The sequence below is a fragment of the Phyllostomus discolor genome, chromosome 3 (genome assembly GCF_004126475.2).
Source record: "Phyllostomus discolor isolate MPI-MPIP mPhyDis1 chromosome 3, mPhyDis1.pri.v3, whole genome shotgun sequence".
Taxonomy (NCBI): domain Eukaryota; kingdom Metazoa; phylum Chordata; class Mammalia; order Chiroptera; family Phyllostomidae; genus Phyllostomus; species Phyllostomus discolor.
This window is the reverse complement of record NC_040905.2, coordinates 172,338,498-172,357,573: the sequence shown is the minus strand read 5'-3', so window position 1 is coordinate 172,357,573 and position 19,076 is coordinate 172,338,498. Positions and strand designations below refer to the sequence as shown.

The 19,076-nt window shown below is 36.4% G+C and overlaps 1 protein-coding gene across 1 annotated transcript in view; it reads right to left on the bottom strand.

Annotated features, from left to right (window-relative positions):
- The window catches only part of PCSK5 (proprotein convertase subtilisin/kexin type 5), a 420,656-nt gene that overhangs the window by 264,591 nt on the left and 136,989 nt on the right, over positions 1-19,076 (bottom strand).

Sequence of the window (19,076 nt, the reverse complement as noted above, 5' to 3'; positions counted from 1 at the left end):
TTTAATTTAATTATTAGAAAATTCAAGAATGTCAGTATGACTCTACTTTTTGAACTGTAAATTTAAATGTAGATCAAGTATCTCCACTGAAAATTTATCACCTAAAATGGAGTTGCTGAAAATATACATTGGATTTCACAGATTTTATATGAAATAAGAATGTGACATGACCCATTAATAATTGTTTTCTACCAATGACATGTTAAAATACCCTACGAAATATATTATCAAAAATTATCTCACCTTTTTACTGCTTGTAGAAAATATGGCTAACAGAAAAGTAAACACTTTTTTCTGAAAGATATTCCCTGTTGGCTCTCACCATAATAACTTAGTTCCTTGGTCAAAAAATTTTTAGCTGAAAAGACTTCTAAAAATATCTTATCCAAAGATGGCAAAGAAGTTTCAAGTGTCAAGAACAATCTGCTTAGAAATGGTGGCCTGAAACAGAGTGTTGAGAAGAATTCTAAGTCATGGCTGAGTCCCGAGAAAGGGCACTAGGACTGATGGCCAATGTCTGCCATGGACACTGAAGGAGGTGGCAATGAACATGACAGTCTGTTTGTCATTGCTAATCAAGTCCAAGGCCCACTTCCATTCCCTCATTTTTAGAGAAGGAGGCCCTAATTTGTAGAGATCTGTCAAAAGAGTGACTAAAACTCAGATCCCCCAAATTCCATTTCAGTGCTTTTTATGTTACAGCACAGGTGCCTCGCACTGCACTTACCATGGGATCTGACCACCATCTGTGTGGCTATGAACAGGCTGCTGCTTACATCTGACAGGTACACAGTCTGCACAAAGTGGTCTTGTAGCTTGCTTTTTCTACTTAGTAAATGTCATGTATGTATTTCTACATAAGTATTAATCTATATATAATTTAAAAGGTTAGTATTATACTACAATAATCTTTCAACTTTTATATATATGTCTGTTAAGTATGCATACACACCAAATTCTCTTTATAAAACTCTCTATTCCTGGACATTTGCCCAGCTTTTCATGAGTATTAACAAGGCTACCAAGAACAGTCTCGAATATATATATAATTTTATACCTTGTGACAAATTCCTAGAAGTGGAATTACTAGATCAAAGAGTATAGAATATATTGTCAAACTGTTAACAGCAGATGAAAGTAATATAACCAAACCTCACAAGAACTGCAAGATTAATAAATATTACTACAAGTCATTAAATTTTGTGCATGGCAAAAAAAACCCAGCATGGTCTACATTGAGTGACAATATGAACAATGGAAAAATATCTGGACAAACCTCTGTGCACCTAAATCCCTATATAGTTTTTCAGTCTTTTTCATTCAACAAGAATAATGGTGTCTCATTGTTCCTTCTCTTTTTATCCCCCATGGTTACATTTGATATACATCTTTTCAAATATTTATTAGCTATTTCTATTTCTTGCTTTGTGAATAATCTTTTCATGCCCTTTGTCTAAATTTCTTACTGCCTTTCCATCACATCTGTCACACATACATCTCCTAATTTATTATCTGGGACATAGCCATCTTATTTATAGCAATTTGAGGTTGTATGGATGGTCCTCAATTTTGATATACTCATAATTATCTTGCCCTTCCAATATATTTGGTTGTGTCACTTTAATCATCAGAAAAATTATGTTTGTAAAAGAAAAAAACATTTCTTTTGTAAGCCCCACACTAAGCTACTACTTCCCCCCTCTTGCACCCTGGCAATCATTTTTGAAGATTCTTCACTGTGCTTTTATTGCCCTACTTCTTCATGGTATCTAAGTTATTTTTACTCAAATATCAAATTCCCTTTATGAGTCCATTGTTCTTATACATTATTGTATCTATCTTAATTAACTTGAGTGCTACTGGAACATACAAATTTTTGTTTTTAATTCTGCTCTAGTGTATTTTCTGGACTGTGGTATGATTTAAAGTTTTCAAATGTATATGGGTGTTTAGGGGTTTTTTTGTATCAGTCAATATACTGATTACATAATGATAAAAGAATATATAATTTTATGAAACAATTGTTCAAATTTTGTGACTCACACAATGGCTAAGTATGTGAATGATTTTTATAAATGTTTCATATGCTTTGAAGGGTGTGTATTCTTCACCTGTTTTTTGTTAGTCCATTATGACATGCTTATTCATCATATTGAGGATTTGTTAATATTCTTTGCAGTTCTATTGATTTTTATTTTATAGAATGGTATTATTTGATCTACCTAGTGAAACAAACCATTTATGAATATGTAGTAATACTCTGTGACTCCAAGATAAAAAATATCTGGTTAATATTTAAGTTTTTTACCTGTTTGCTCCCCTTACTTTCAAACATTCTGTGTTCAATTTAGTTATATCTCTTATACATAGATTGTCATTGTTTTTCTTCAAGCTAGCCTAACTATCTTTGCCTTTAACTTGACAGTCCATGTACAGTGACTCTATCTATTTATATATTCATATTCATTTCTGTATGTTTTCCCCCTTCACTAATTTGGATTTTATACCTTGTTTTACTTAGTGGTTATCCTAAGTATTTGATCAAGGGTAGCTAAGATCACAAAATCTAGAGTTGGCAATACTTTTTCAACTTTTCTCAAACCACATAGACTTTAGGATGTTTTAACTCTGGGGTTCCCCACCTCTTAACATGAGTTCCCTGTGATTATAGTTATAATTTTGAATATTTTTAACTCAAGAAATTACCCATTGCTCTTATTACTTTAAAAAAATCAATGTTTGTTTAGACTTATAAATACATTCCTTGTTCTGTTTTTTTTATAGCTCATACTTTCTTATGAGATAATTGATTACTCTTTGAAGAACATTCTATAAATGTAACCTTCTGAGAGTCCTTTGGTAGGCCAAAGTCTTTTGGTAGTCTTAGAAAATGACTTTATTTTACTGTCGTTCTTGAAAAATAATTTGTTTGGGTACAAAATTCTAGAGTAACAGCACTTCAAAGGTGCCACTCCACTGTCTCCTGGATCCCACTGTTTCTGGTGAGAAATCAGCCATTTTGCCAAACTAGTTCTCACTGGGTGCTTTTCAGATGTCCTCGTTGTCTTTTCTATTATATAGGTTCATTAGGAAGTTGTACTGTACGAGGTCTGTCCAGAAAGTATCCAGCCACACACTACGAAAGAGACACTTATTCAAGACGATACAAGATGCAAGAAACATTGTACACAGGCCAGTGAGGCCTCAGTCCCCTTTAAAGTAGACACCTTGGGACCTCACACAGTTCTCCTAATCACCATCAACTGTCCCATCACATTTTCCTGAATCTCATCAACAGTCTGAAATCTCTTCCCTTTCAAAGGTGATTTTAGTTTTGGGAAAAACCAGAAGTCCCAGGGTGCCAAATCTGGGCTGTAGGGGGCCTGAGTCACCTGGGTGAGTTGATGTTTGCCAAAAAACTCTGCATGAGACATGATGCACGAGCAGGCATTGTCATGATAAAGCAGCTAATCACCAGCTGCCCATAGCTGTAGCCTTCTGAATCATATGAATAGTTTTGCCAAAGGAATGTTCAAGCTTAATACAAAATTTGATGCAGATTCATTGTTCTATTCAATCATTTTGAATGTGAACACAGTACACATGCTCATTCAATGGCATCTACCACCCCCACTGACTAGTACAGTGGCCATTGTTCACGCATGCGCATTCCAGTCCACTTTTCTTAGCTGCCAGGTTACATCAATGGCGTGGAAACCATTCTCATTATATCAATAATGGTTGGTCTTTTTCTGAACAGACCTTGTATATATGAATTTTTAAAAATTCTTTCTTGGAATTCTTAAACCTATAATCCAATGTTTAAATCTTTAGCAATCTTAGCTAGTACCTTTGAAAACTGCTTTTTACATTACACTGTAGCTCTTCCCATTAGAATCCCAATTAAACATTATACCAGACCTTTTCGATCTATCTTAATCTTTAATCTCACCTACAGGCTTTCCTAGCTTTCTCTCTCTGGACCGCATCCTGTGTAATTTGCTCAATTCTAATTTCACTTTTTCTGTCTTCAGCCATGATTAATTTGCTCTGTAATCAATTCACTGCATTAATCATTTCAGTTATTACATGTTTCATTTTTTTAAAGTTCTTTTTCAGATGTGTCTGGTTAATTCTGATCTCTCTTTTTCTTAAAATACTTTTCAACAGTCACTCCTTGATACATATGAATTATATCTAATAATTTGAAAATATGTGAACCTAATTCTATTTTTTGTGTTGCTGGCTTCTCATGGTGATGTTTTCCACGTGTAGTTGGTAAACTGTCTATTTAGGAGGTCATTCTCTTTGGATTTTTATCTGTATTAATTCTTTGAGGCTGGTATAGAAAGCTTATTATTCTAAAGAAAATTTAAAATTTGTTTCTAGCATGTATCTGAGTGTACACCAACCAGGATCTGTTCAACCAAATTTAAAACTTGGCCCATACAAGGGATACGAGTTACAAGTATAAATCCCATGAGTACAGTTAGTATTTTTTAAAAAGCAGGTAGGCATTTATTTTCCTCTCCCATATTACATAGCTTGAAAAGTCAAATATGTCCTCTGTATAGATATACTATATACATAACCCTTCCCCCCTTGCCAGAAATATATTTTATAAGGAAATAGTCACTCTGTTCTTCACTTAGGAGCATTCACTGTATATTAATGATGTACATAATATGTGCAGGGCTTTACTGCATTTTAGGAATACAGAACCAAGATAGTTCTTTCATATATTTAATAATATGGTAGAATAGATATCCAACTAAATGTCTTCTACTATACTACACATAAAACTCCTCAGGAAATACTAAAGAACTTTTTAGTGCATGGCTGAGCTAATGAGACACTAGGAGTATTTCTCTGGGAAAACTCAAATCTATAAACTTAGGTGGTCAATAGGTGGACACTAGGCATTTTTCAGGGTGAGCAACCACTCCAGCCAGACTGGGTTGTCAAGAACATGTATAAAGGACACATGAACAAAGCCAAAGGTGGGCAGGACTGAGGGTGGGAGGTAGGGATGGGTGGGGCGGGTGAGAGAAGTGGGGGGGGGGGATGGAGACAACTCTACTTGAACAACAGCAAAAAATATTTCTTTAAATATTTCTGTACGTTTCTCTACATCTTAACCTATACACCATTTCGGGGAAGCAGGAAGTTAGCACTCTACTGCTGATACACATATTTGAAATATCAGGTTAATGATATAGTGCAGCATATGGTAATTGAGAGTCCAAATTGCCAGCTCTACTACATTTCAAAAGCCAACTCTCTTTAGATGACAATGATCATTATCTCAAGTAAAGTACCAGTCATTTTTTAATTTTTATATCTCAGTGTTTTGACATGGATTTAAAATAGATCACAGAAAAATAGATACTATCATGACCTATTCAAGTATGTGAACAAGATTTAATTTCTTCCTTCTACCAAAAGACAAGGGTGGTTGGCAATAGCAGTTATAATGTCAGTTACATAACAAAGTCACGAAACCTAAAAAATCTATTTCAAATTATTTTTCTTGACAACAGAGTATAAGCATTTAGTGTATTTTCAGCATAAGGAGAACATTTTAGTAGATTTCAGTACAGAAAACAATATACTCATTATCTTATGTTCTGACCAACATGCACTTAAATATGAGCTTTACTAGCCAATTCCCACATAATGGCCCTTGGAAAATTAGTCACCTGTGCAATTTTGTGCATATATCCACAATATTTCTAGGATACTTATTTTCTGAGACCTCCAGAAGATAACCCAATTCAGTAAATTATAAAGATATATAGACCGATGATTGGATATGTCAAATGAAGCGGGTATAGACAAACAAGGAATTAAAAATGTATCACTTCACTGATTCTCTTAAGGATGCTATTATTGCAGCCACAGCCCCCAGTGAGTATAAGATGTTTTATCACATAATTTTTACTTGGATAAACCATTTTGTCTCTTAAAGAGCATCTTGATGTAAAAATCATTTCAGTCATTGTCCTCCTGCTTGTTTTTACTGGGAAACAAAAAGTTTTTCCATTCATTTTATTACATATTCCCAACAATACATCATTGTAGTTAAAGTTCTCAAGAAGTTTTACCTTGGCTACCTGACTGAAAAGCTGGAACATTGGAGAGTGCCCATTAACCCATTTCTATAATGTTGAGAAACAGACAAACTAGCTGGAGTTTAGAATGTAAGTTCATGGTGTCTGTTATTGCCAGGTGGGCAAATACTGCCTTCATTCCTTTCACTTTCTCCCAGTCCTCCAGTCACACTGCTTTGGGTACCTTTTTTCTCCCACCTGAGTTAGGGGGGATGGTAATGTTAACTACTCTGAGCTCTCCCTCAAATCTGAAGACGAGATGCTGCTAATAAGCTCAGCAATGAATCTGAGACATCAGTACATCTGCAGGAGGTCGCCCTAACAGTTGCCAAAAAACTGCTTCGAAGTCAAAATTGCACTGATACGGAGTTAAGCAATGGCAACTTGGAGAAAGATGGCTTTCTATTTCCTTTCTTTTTCGGAACAAACATTTGCAGCTATTCAAGGATTCCGTCTACACCCTCACTGTTTTGCTTCCCTTTTGACATCTGCTGTGCCTGTTCTCCTTGGCACATTTTGATTTTGTTTAAATCTAAGTGAAAACCTTCCACTTTATTCTACCTCAAAAGCCCCATTAGGGAGAGGAAAGTAAGAAATGATGATGAGTTTGATGTGTTTTCCAATATCTCACCTAGATCTGATGTTTCTGACTGCTCATGTTACTTCTGCTAATATTACCACTTGATGTTTATACCACACTCTCCACCTCACGAACTATTTTAGCTTCATCTGATTCTCACTTCAACCCTGAGAAGCAAGCAAAACATATTACTTCTCTTGTACAAATGAGAAAAATTCAGTCAGTCCGATGGTGATTGAAGGGCATAAATGTGGCAGGGCAAAGACTCGATCTGGGTCTCCCAGCTCTTTACATTAACGACTCTTCACTTCCAGCGAGACTCAGAAGGGCCCAGGTTCAAAGTCTTTGAATGACTGCCAAGATTTCATGACTTCTTTGCCTGCTACCCTATTTGTTTTGTGAGGTAGAGGCAACTTCGTTCCTTCATTACTATTAATACAGGATATTTGACATAATCTCCATGATAAATTATTCAACTTGAGCTAAAAGAAGGAAATGCTGGGAATCTTAGAAATGAAAACTTCAAAAGAATGGAAAATAGCTAAAAATGAATTTTCACCTTCTCTTTAGTGAGAAGCTTACAAAAGCTGAAAAAATATTAGGAAGAAATTAAAAGGCAAATTAAAAATTTTTAAATGCAAAAAAGAAATTACACAGTCCAATTTTTTGATTAGTTATTGTGAGACAATTAAGACAATAGCTTCTGAAATGACTACAATTATGCAAGGTCCCTGAGGCACCAATAATATTAAAATGTTTTTATGGTACTAGGAAGAAATTCAGGAAAACTCATTGAAAATAACTGCTATGGACTGAATGTTTGTGGCACTCCTCCCCTTCCCCCAGTTCATATGTTGAAACCCTACCCCCCAATGTGGTGGTATGTAGAGGAGGAGCCTTGCGTTCATGAGAGTAGAGCCCTTGGGATAAAACTAGTGCCCTTACGAAAAGAGACAGGAGAGAACTTGCTTCCTTTCTCTCTGCCACATGAGGATACAGCAAGAAGGAGGCTATTTAGAAGCCAGGAAGACAGACCTTAACAAAAACAAAGTTCTCAATACCTTGAAATCACGACTTGCTATCTTCCAGAACTGTGAAAAATAAATGTTTGTTTTTTAAGCAACTCAGTCTATTGTTTTCTGTTACAGCAGCCTGATCTTAAATAAATAAATAGGTATATAAAATGATATCAGATTATATTCAGAGACCCTTTGATAGCCTGATATTGAAAAACTATTAAATGTGAACTTTAAACTATGACAATATATTTTTAAAGATTTTATTTATTTATTTTTAGATAGAGAGGAAGGGAGAGAGAGAGGGAGAGAATCATCAATGTGCAAACGATACATCAGTTGGTTGTCTGTCATACGCCCCCAACTGGGGACCTGGCCCACAACCCAGGCATGTGCCCTGACTAGGAATTGAACCAGAGACCTTTTGGTTTGGAGGCCAGCACTCAATCCACTGAACCACACCAGCCAGGGCTAAACTATGACAATATTTATACTTAGCTAGACATTGTCAATCTTCTTTTTAGCCTTCAGGAATAGGTGAAAAAAATAATAAAAGCTAGCATATGTCCTCTGATCCAAAGTCTAACAGATTATACTGTAGACAAGTAAATTAAAGGAAAAATATATTTTATAGTGTTAGCTAGTAATTGGTCACTACTGTGAATTGGCATTAGAAATACCATATGTAAATGACTAGTATTTTAAAAAGCAGAATATTTATTTTGGAGGGTGAAAAGTATTGTCAGTTTGACACACACATATATACACATACACACGTGTAAGTGAAAATTGGTGAAATCCTGTATGTTGTATTAATGCCATTTCCTGGTTTTGATCTTTTCCTCTAATATCATAATTTTTTTTTTAAGTTTTAAAACATCATGTGAGCCTGAAGAATTTACACAATTATTTGTAGTACTGGTTGTAATTCAAGGATATTTCACTCAGAACGCAACTGATAATAAAACAAATAAAACTCAAATGATAAATATTCTGCTTTAAAAGTATTTTCTTATCTCTGCCATTTTCCCTCTTCCTTATCCTTCCCAGCCTAGACCATTTACATATTTTTTCTTTCTCCTGCTATCCACCCCAGCCTAGGAAAATAGCTAATTTATTGTTAACTGAATTCACTGTTAACTATGCCACTTCACGTCAAAAGAAAAAAAGTAGTATTCAAGATCCCTGTTGATGAAACATACCAATCATGGCGATAGAACAAGGCCCTTCCTCTTGGCTCCCTGGTTAATATTCTAGATTTACCCCTCTCGTGCTTTTTGGCTCATCTTTTTTGACTTTAATAATTTTCCATGTGTTATTTGCACTTGTTTCTATGAAATCAGATTGCCCAAAATAGTCTACATCCCTGGTGATTCCATGATGCTATTCCTTTCCCCTGCCCCAACCCTGGGTCTATTAAGAGCCAAGAATGCTCCTCGTCAAGCCCCTTAACCTGTATCACAGGGCTCTGTTTAGCCTTTGAAACTGAGATCTACCTGTTTTTACCCTATGTAGTTGGGTCTTTGGAAACAACCTCATCCCATTTTCCAACACAAACAGAAGACTGAGAAATTGCCTCTTTTCCCCCTTGACTATGAATAGACAGAAATTAGTTATTCCTGCTGATTTGTTTTAGGTCTGTTCTTAGTGATCTGGGAGTTAAGTGTCTTCTTTTAAAAGTTTATGAATGTGGATCCGCAGGACAGAAGTCTCCCCTGGAACTGGAGGGCACAACACTATGCACATCTTCTCCATGGGACAACTATCTGCTTTACCAGGTAAGTATCACCTACAATTTCAGGAAACAGAAATGTAACACTTACTTTTTAAGTAAGCAATGAACTGTCAGAAATGCTATTGTTATTTTCTAGAAATTAACAAAGTACCTCCCAAGAAATATTTAACAGTATTAGTCCCTTCTTCTTTCCCTCCTTTCCTCCCTCCTTTCTCAAGTCCATAATTCACATCCTACTCCTAGGGATCTTCTAAGCAAGGAACATACAAAGTTGAAAAATCCGAGTCTATGTTGCTTAGAAGCTTGGTGGACAAGATTCTGAAGAAAGGATTAACAAATCCTTTCTCCCTTACCTGTGGAAAATTACTTTGGTTTAACTTTCTAGTTCTGTTCCCCTTGGTATCTAGTAAAGTTGGGATGTCAGCCACCAAGTAACGATTCCTATGGTACAATGAACCCTGGTTGGTGTGCTGCTGTGAACTGGGAGGTCTGTGGCCAGGAGTATAAATACCTGGTAAGAAGTCTTGGCTTTGAGCTTCTAAAAGTAGACTCTGGGAGATGAACATGCCCTTCCTTGTGTGGCCCTAGAAACTATATTCATTGGCTATTGCAAAAAATTTTTTTCCTAAAGTATAGGGCTTCTAAGGCAAAATGCCCCACTGTGTGGCTTACTCTAGCAAAAGTAATGTGTCACTTTTGGTGGTGATGGGACAGGGGAAAAGTAGAAAATAGTTCTGGAACTGGTGAACACTCTTGTTGAAGAAATACAGCCGATGTTTCCCTGCTCCTAATTACATTTGTGGCCTACTGAGTTCTATGAGTTTGACTGGCCAATTGAACCGAAGACCACTGAGAGGGGTGTTCTAATATTTATGCAAATAATGAGTGATAATTAAGGTTTATGTTCAAAGTGTTATAGGAATTTCTGCTCCAAAAGTTCTGGATTAAAGTTGGTGTTTGCAATATTGCTTGATATGTAATCTAAAGAACTTTCTCTTTCTCACACCTGAGCTGATTTTTCTGTAACTTCACATCATCATAATTAAAAGAAAATTTCATAATTAGAACTCACTAAAGCATGAAATACAAAGTATGTATTTGGTGTATATGCCGAGAGACCAAAAAAAGATCTATAAAGATAATTAAAGAAATAGTGACCTGTATCAAATTATAATTTTGATTTTTGTGGTCTATTTCTTTCTATATGCATTTCTCTTCTACAAATAGATACTGAAAACCACCTCATACACATAATTCTAAAGGAGAAAAAAACAGGAGACCAGGATGCTAGAATGTACTCTATATAGACAATTATTTCAACTTTACCTGCACTCCTGTGTATTGTAGGCCCCTTTTATGAATATTATTATAATGACCCTAGTAAGCTATAGATAATGAGACTACTTCCATGTCCTAGCCCATGATTAACTTCTCTGAATCATGAATTCAATAAACATTTGTTGAGTACCTACCACTCACTAAGGATTCAATAGAAAGAAAACTAAATATGAATGCTGTAGGAGTTTCAGTGAATTCCACTGATCTGGAAATCCTGAATTATAGGCAATAATTCACAAGTCTATGTCCATTTAGCAGTAATCTATTTAGTGGTTATGCTTCTATTTGCTTTTGTAAAAATACTTCTTGTATTTAGGTAAAGGTACTATTTAATACCTGTACACTGTACAATAGACTCAAAATACCTGTTGTTTTCTCAATTTCTATTAAGGACCAATGCAGAAAGATGGTATTTTAAATGTCTGACTTCGTTCATTTTGTCTGAGACAAACTGTCTCAACAAACTGTCAAAACACTTCTGAAGATGTGAGTTTTACATTTGCAGGGAGTAAGGACCTAAAATGGGTGACTCTTACATAATCCTATTGGTCTAAAATACAAGTAAATTGTGGTCACAAATTTCTGACCCAAGGGCTCCCATGGTGTCCCTTTTGCAACACACTCTGGGGTCCGAAAAGCTGGGTGGCACGTGGGTCCAGGGTCCCCTTGCACTTTGAGAAAAAAGTCCTAAAGCAGGGGTGTCAAACTTATTTTCACTGGGGGCCACATCAGCTTTGCGGTTGCCTTCAAAGGGCTGAATGTAATTTTAGGACTGTATAAGTGTAACTACTCCTTAACAGTTAAGCGAGAGGGCAGCGTGGCCACTGGGTAGAAACAAGGTGCTGAGATCAAACAAGGTGGAGGGCCGGATTCGGCCCACGGGCCTTGTAACTCAAACACCTTCTACTTACTAAGCTATCATCATTTCAGCCTTTCTGTTTATTGACAGCTGGTCCCCGTTCTCTTCACAGAGTTCATCAGAACCATTTCCTCACACATTGAAAGATCCTCGACATTATGGATATATGAAATCTACAATTAAGGAATGCCTCCCTCCAAAACATATAATTTATCAATATTTTATTATTGATTCAATAATTATTAATTCAGTATTTTAGCATATACATATTTCATCAGAAATAATGTGAGATGAGTTCTTAGTATGATCATAGTTGCATAAGTTTATATGTAGGGATTGGCCAACATTTTGTGTTATGGGCTAAATAGTAAATATTTTAGGCTTTAGAGAGTCACACAGAGTCTCTGTCACATATTCATTTTTTAAAAAAACGCTTTGAAAACATGAAAAACCATTCTTAGCTAGAGAGTCAACAGCAGATTTGACCCACTGTCCATAGTCTGCCACCCGTGGAGTCTGGGCACGAAGGGTAAATACAGTCACAGTCACTCATGCCTTCTTGGGAACCAAAAAACACACGCTTCTTCCTTTTCTCCTCCTCCTTCCTGTAATTTAATATTGGTACCAAATGCTGTTTTATGTAAACTAATCAACTCCACAAATATGTAAGAATTTCCATTTAAAAAAATGCTTAATTCTATTTGCAATTTAGACATCAAATCAATGAAGGTGGTAAGGATCCTTATTTATTGTTTGCCAGATAGTTTTACCTAGTTTCTCACATCTAATTTAATTTGATCTCTTCAATAATCTTGTACTAAATGTACTTTTATCCCTATTTTATAAGTAAGGAAACTGAGATTCTTACCAAGGTAATGTGGTAACACGACCAGTTTACTGCCAAAGAACTTGAACCCACATCTCCTGACACCAAGTCCTAGTGGTTCCACTACACTGAAGGAAGAACATGTATGCATCCTCGGGCACACACATAGTTGGCAGGACCAGGACAACGTAATGGTGATTAGAGACCTTTTCTGAGAGAAATGCTCCGAAGTTGCACCTTTGAAGCTATTTAGATTACTGCCCACAGGTTTTTTTTTTAACAGGGTGCCACAATTATTAGGTTTCTTAACTCAGCAAGTAAGAAAGGTATCAATAAAAGATCCTACCACTAATGAAATTACTGCCAACTCAAGCATCCTGTCCTTTTCAGTTGCCAGAATTTCATGTCTCTGTGTAAATATAAAATGCAAACAAACAATATAGCATTTCAAGTAAATCAATTGCCTAATGAATTTTCAAAAGACACAAGATTTTATACAATCAATGAAAATAACATTTGAGAATAGCTTCCATTATACTGAAAATCATTGTTGAAAGAGGAGACAGAAGAGTGAGATTTAGTAAAAATGGAACAAGGCTGGGACATGATAGTGGCTTTAAATGAGAATGATTTGTCAATAAAATGATTCCAAATGGCCCCTGGAAAAGCCAATAGAGATTTTTACAAACTGAATTCCTTTATGACAACTAAAATTCAAATTTCATAACATTACAGAAAAACTACAACTTTAAACATGATTCATTTTTGTTTGATATAATTATGGCTATAGCTGCATGTTCTGCTAGATAATAAACTATATGGAATTCATCATTTTAGTTTTGTCATTAAAATAAAACACCATTTGCTTCATTGTAAGGCTGGCCACATTTACGTGGATTCCTTTTTAATGTTTTCTACCACCAGCACTCATTTATTCCAATAATGAGTCCCTCCTGCTCTGCTTCCCCAAACCAGGAAGGTTGTAGATCAAGTAGGAGAATAAGGCATGTGCTTCCCTCTGGTGAGAGCAGGAGCAGTCACAGAGACGGAGTCACTGCCATGCCCACAACTGGCTTGCTACCTTGACCTTCAATGCATACTCTATGCCAGTCCCTTTCCATAACCTAAATGCTTTTTGCTCAAGTCACTAGAGTGCAAAAGCTGTTTACACCAAAAGTCTTCAAAGTGATATTTTCCATGAATACAATGTGATAATAGAAAATGTCAGGTCTTCCATTGCATGCTCAGCCTCAGTAAGATTTCTCTTACAGTATTCACACAGTTTCCTAAGTCTAGGATAAGAATCTTATTTCCTAACTTGACACATTACTTGCTTTGGCTAGCTGTGAGACCACACTTAGAAACACAGAGGGGCAGCCCATGGCTGGAGGCCATCACGTCTGGTTTTCTTTATTAAAGTTAGACACCGGGACATAAAAACTCCCTTTTCTACCCCAAGAAGAGAAATGTGTTCATAGAATTGCACTGTGTGATATTTAAGAACTAGGGTCACATTCCTTCTTGATCTAGCATCTGAACATCTTAAAATACAAAAGAAAATGTTATGTACTAAAGCTACTCAATTTTTATTTTAATTCAGTTTGATTCAATTTTTCAGACTCCAAAACAAAAGACAATAGAAAACAACTGTATTGATACTCAAATATTGTATGTTAAAGCATTTACTTATTGTTTTCTTCCCTACTGAACAGTTTCAGAAAGTGCCTAGTTATAGGTGATAATCCCAGAAATGGAAAATCCTTATGGAAAAATTAACTAACATTCTCTCATCAGAGAGAATTTTACAACTCACCCCTTCCCATGCCTTCTATCAACATTCCTCGTCCCCTTCCAGTTACATGTCACTGAGATCACCCAATTGTCTCCTTTCAACATCCTGAGCACTTTCCCGTCCAGTGCCCATCAGTGGGACAGCAGGTGGACAAGCCGGAAGGCAACCACAGGCCAGTTAAATTGTAATGAGGTAAGAAACTTCATGAAGGGTGGAAAGAGCTGTGAATTGATTAGTCAGCAGAGGCACTGCTGGAGTTGCGTGTGTCCGATAACCGTCAGTGAATAGCTCAGACGATCATAAAGCTGTGTCCTTTTCAAAGGGAGAAAAGTAAAATGACTTGGCAAACGTTTTCTTTTCCTCTCCCTCTGCCACTTTAAAATGGAAGAATTCTGGATCCTTGCTGTTAACCAAATGGCATTTACAGCTCTCAGTTGGCATGGGGCAGCTGAGAATCTAAAACGGGGAATGCTTATTCCATTTCCATTTCCATGGAAACCAGTCACCAACTGGTGAAAATAAGGTAGATCAAATTTTGAACAAGAATGTTGAAATAATCACTGTTTTAAAACTTTTCTTTCGCATCAGGATGGAGAGCACAGTGCAAGCTCAGGAACACATGAAGAAGTCTGCGTGGAGAGCCGCTCGCCACTGCTTTATTCCTGCGACTCTTCATCATCACAGTAATTCTGTAGTCTCATGAGTTTTTGGTTTGAAGAACAAATTAGTATAAATCTAATAAATATATCATATAGTAAAATGCAAAAATTAAATGAGCTTTTAAGACATTTTGCCAAGAAAACCTTGGAGTAATCAAGTAAAGCTAAGAACTCCTTGCAAAATTTATGATGATATTTCTCTTCTATGTTCTCTCAGCAGATGCATGAGGAAAGACATGTGGTTTCTTTCCACAGACCGGGTGGACTATGATCATTTTTTCTTACAGCACTGAGAAGGGGTATTCCATTTTTGAAACTGTACTATGAAAATCTGACTTTGAAAAGGATGTTGAAATAATCAATTGTTAGAGTGGAGATGACCTCTGTAGCTCTTAAATCCATTTACCTTTCCAAGAGAATTTTGGACGAATGCCCTCCCCTGCCAAAAAGAAAAAAAAATTCCAGATGCCACTTCCACTGTTTGCACATTTAGAATATAAATGTTATAAATTGGGTGGAAATAACTTCCTGTAGACAAATGACAGGATGAAAAGTGCGAGTGATTCCTTTCACATGCAGCTCTGTCGCTAGGTATTCCTGATGACAAACTCCCTAGTGAGCTCTAACACCATGACTTATTACACAGGCGACCAGGGACTATGGTATCCTGAACGGTCAGGATGCATTATCTGCAATTCTCACGGAAAACTGTGAGTAGCTATTTTGATCTGCATTTTATACAGGAGACAATGAAGTCTCCAGTGGCAAAAAGACTCACCCCAAGTTATTGCTACAATCATTCGGCTTATTTCTCCATATCAGACTTTCACGTGCACAGCTGTCCTGCTCAGACACACTTCCATATTCCTACCTTGTAACCCTAATTCAAAAAGATTGCCGTGTCTATTCCCCCTCTCATTAATTCTAATATTCTCATGTTAGTAAAAGATAAATATATGCAGAAATATCTGGCCTCAGTCATTGCTGTTTTTCAAGTACGTACAACTCATTTGATTATTATTTCTAATTTTTCAACTTTCTAAATCTTAAATTTTTAAGTTATCCAATTATTTCTGAGTTATTTCCTACACATGCTAAATACTTGAGATTTGACCTTATTATTATTATTTTTAACCCTCACCCGGGGGTATGTTTATTGATTTTAGAGAGAGGGGAAGAGAGAGGGAGAGAAACATCAGATCACTTGCCTCCCATAAGTACCCCAACCAGGGTGCGAACCTACAACCTAGGTATGTGCCCTGACCAGGGATCAAACCTGCAACCTTTCTTTGGTGTATAGGACGACGTTCCAACCAACTGAGCCAGCCAAGAAAGGCTGACCCTGATTTTTAAGATTAATGTTATAGTTAATAAATCAGAATACAATAATAATAAAGAAAGGTGTGTGTACATGTATGAGATAAAAAAGAAAGGAAGATTGATTTTCTTTAGATTTTAAGTCACTCAAGGAATTTTCACAGAAATTTTGCTATATGGCCCTTTTTCTTCTTTTTATCTTAAAATCACTTACTGAAAACAAGTTCTTAAAGCTTACATTACTTGATTTACATTCTAATTTCAAGACAGTCCAGCACATAATACCTGGGAAAAAAACCTGAAATCAAAGGTTAATTTATAATTTCCTTTCTGACGGCTAAGAATGAGAATCAGTTGACATTAATGAGCACAGATCCAGGTAACCAGCAGTGCGAACTGTACTCCGTTTTTCAAAGTTAAATGGAAGCTTCTTAATGTTAGCTATGAAAAATACTTGTAAAAAGTATTTAGTATAAAGGAAAGTTTCTTTCTGTTACTGAAACTGTTAGCTATTTATATTCATTTAGAACAAATAGAAAAATAAAAGTGACTGGGAAATTTTACAAATTGATTTGGAATATAAGAATAGGAAAAAATTAAATTCATGTAAAACTTTTATTTCTGATTGGGTTTAAAGTCAACCATAAAATCTGAATATTCTGTATTTCATGGTTTTTGATCCTTCCCTGGTTTTCTCCAGTAAAAAGGGGGCAATGATCCTGCCATAGAGCAGGAGGGAGTGATAGTCAGCTTCCAACTGGGTTGAATTAGTAATAATCACAATGAACATCAAGATCACATCCTATATTTAACAGTCTCAAAACTCAATAACAATATAATCACTGTTGAGTGCATACTATTTACCAGTCTCCAGCACAAACAAAAAATTCTATCTTCAGAAAGTATAAAAAAATAGTTAAAACTAGAGTGTAATGCACTGTGAGGTAAGTGGTGAGGCCAAAAGAGAGTGGACATAGTATGAATTTTTTGTGTACATCTAAAGAGTTTGGACTTGGTCATGAAAGGCTGGAAGACAGAGGAAAAATATGTTTAGATTTGAGTTTTCTGATAAAGAGCTCCAGAGAAAATAAATTTCTGGCTATTCTTCATACAAAAAAGAAGAAAGCAAAATGACTAATTCCAAGACACTTTCAGCCATCACAGACATTCTCTCAGTAATGATTACTCCCTTTAATCAGCCACTTTCCAAGACACACAAATGCTACCACTCCCAGAAGGCTTCCCCTGGCTTTCTGCTTACCTCCCCCAGCCACACCTCTGAACCCTCTTCCTACCATCTGTAGCACTGGTTCACAATGGTTTGGGAGGTTTTTTGTTTCTTTTAAATATATTTCATTGATTATGCTATTACAGTTGTCCTATTTTCCCCCTTTATTCCCTCCGCTCTGCACACCCCCACCCTCCCACATTCCCTCCCTGTAGTTTATGTCCATGGGTCATACTTATAAGTTCTTTTGTTTCTAAACAGAAACAAAATAGTAATTTACCTTGCTATTCTTATCCTCCCCCTGTCTATTTTCTACCTACCATCTATGCTACTTATTCTCTGTACCTTTTCCCCTTCTTTCCCCCTCCCACTTCCCTGCTGATAACCCTCCATGTGATCTCCATTTCTGTGGTTCTGTTCCTGTTCTAGTTGTTTGCTTAGTTTGCTTTTGTTTTTGCTTTAGGTGTGGTTGTTAATAACTGTGAGTTTGCTGTCATTTTACTGTTCATATTTTTTATCTTCGTTTTCTTAGATAAATCTCTTTAACATTTCATAAAATAAGGGCTTGGTGATGATGAACTCCTTGAACTTGACCTTATTTGAGAAGCACTTTATCTGCCCTTCCATTCTAAAGGAAAGCTTTGCTGGGTAGAGCAATCTTGGATGTAGGTCCTTGCCTTTCATGACTTGGAATACTTCTTTCTAGCCCCTTCTTGACTGTAAGGTCTCTTTTGAGAAATCAGCTGACAGTCTTATGGGAACTCCTTTGTAGGTTACTGTCTCCTTTTCTCTTGCTGTTTCTAGGATTCTCTCCTTCATTTTTATCTTGGCTAATGTAATTATGATGTGCCTTGGTGTGTTCCTCCTTGGGTCCAACTTCTTTGGGACTCTGAACTTCCTGGACTTCCTGGAAGTCTACTTCCTTTGCCAGAATGGGGAAGTTCTCCTTTATTATTTGTTCAAATAAGTTTCCAATTTGTTTTTTGTTTTGTATCCACAGAACTTCTTACTTCAAATCTACTTTAAGGAGAAATCCCACCCTCTAAAATAATTTTGAAATAGACTTTAAAGAGGGGTTTAGTAGTGGAAGAGGGAGCCACAGCCACTCCACAGGGCCTCCTGAGTGATGCCAGGCAGTGTGTGAGATCCATCAGCAGACACTTCGGTTCCATGAAACACTTGGGGAAAACCAGCTGTCTCCCAATCACATCCTGCCTGCTTATTATAACTGCTGTACTGTATTAGTTAGGAGATGGATCAAATATTAATTTTCTACATACCATAAGTATATTACCAGTTTCATTTTTACATGCTATTCTCCTAGGAGGTAATCGAACAATCTCTTCTGAAACTACTTTCCATGATGTAAGCACTAAACTCGCATAAACTACAATTATTTTCATGAATTAAAAAGTGTCTACTTCTTATGAACAACATACAGTCATGTGCTGCTTAATGATGGGGATGCAGTGCGAGAAATGCACTCACTTCTGGGCCATTAGTTTGACTATGGAGCCGTGACAGAGTGCACTTCCACCCCTCTAGATGGAGCAGCCTGCTGCTGGACTGCAGCCCGTACAGCCTGCTCTTGTACAAAACACCACGGGACCCAATCA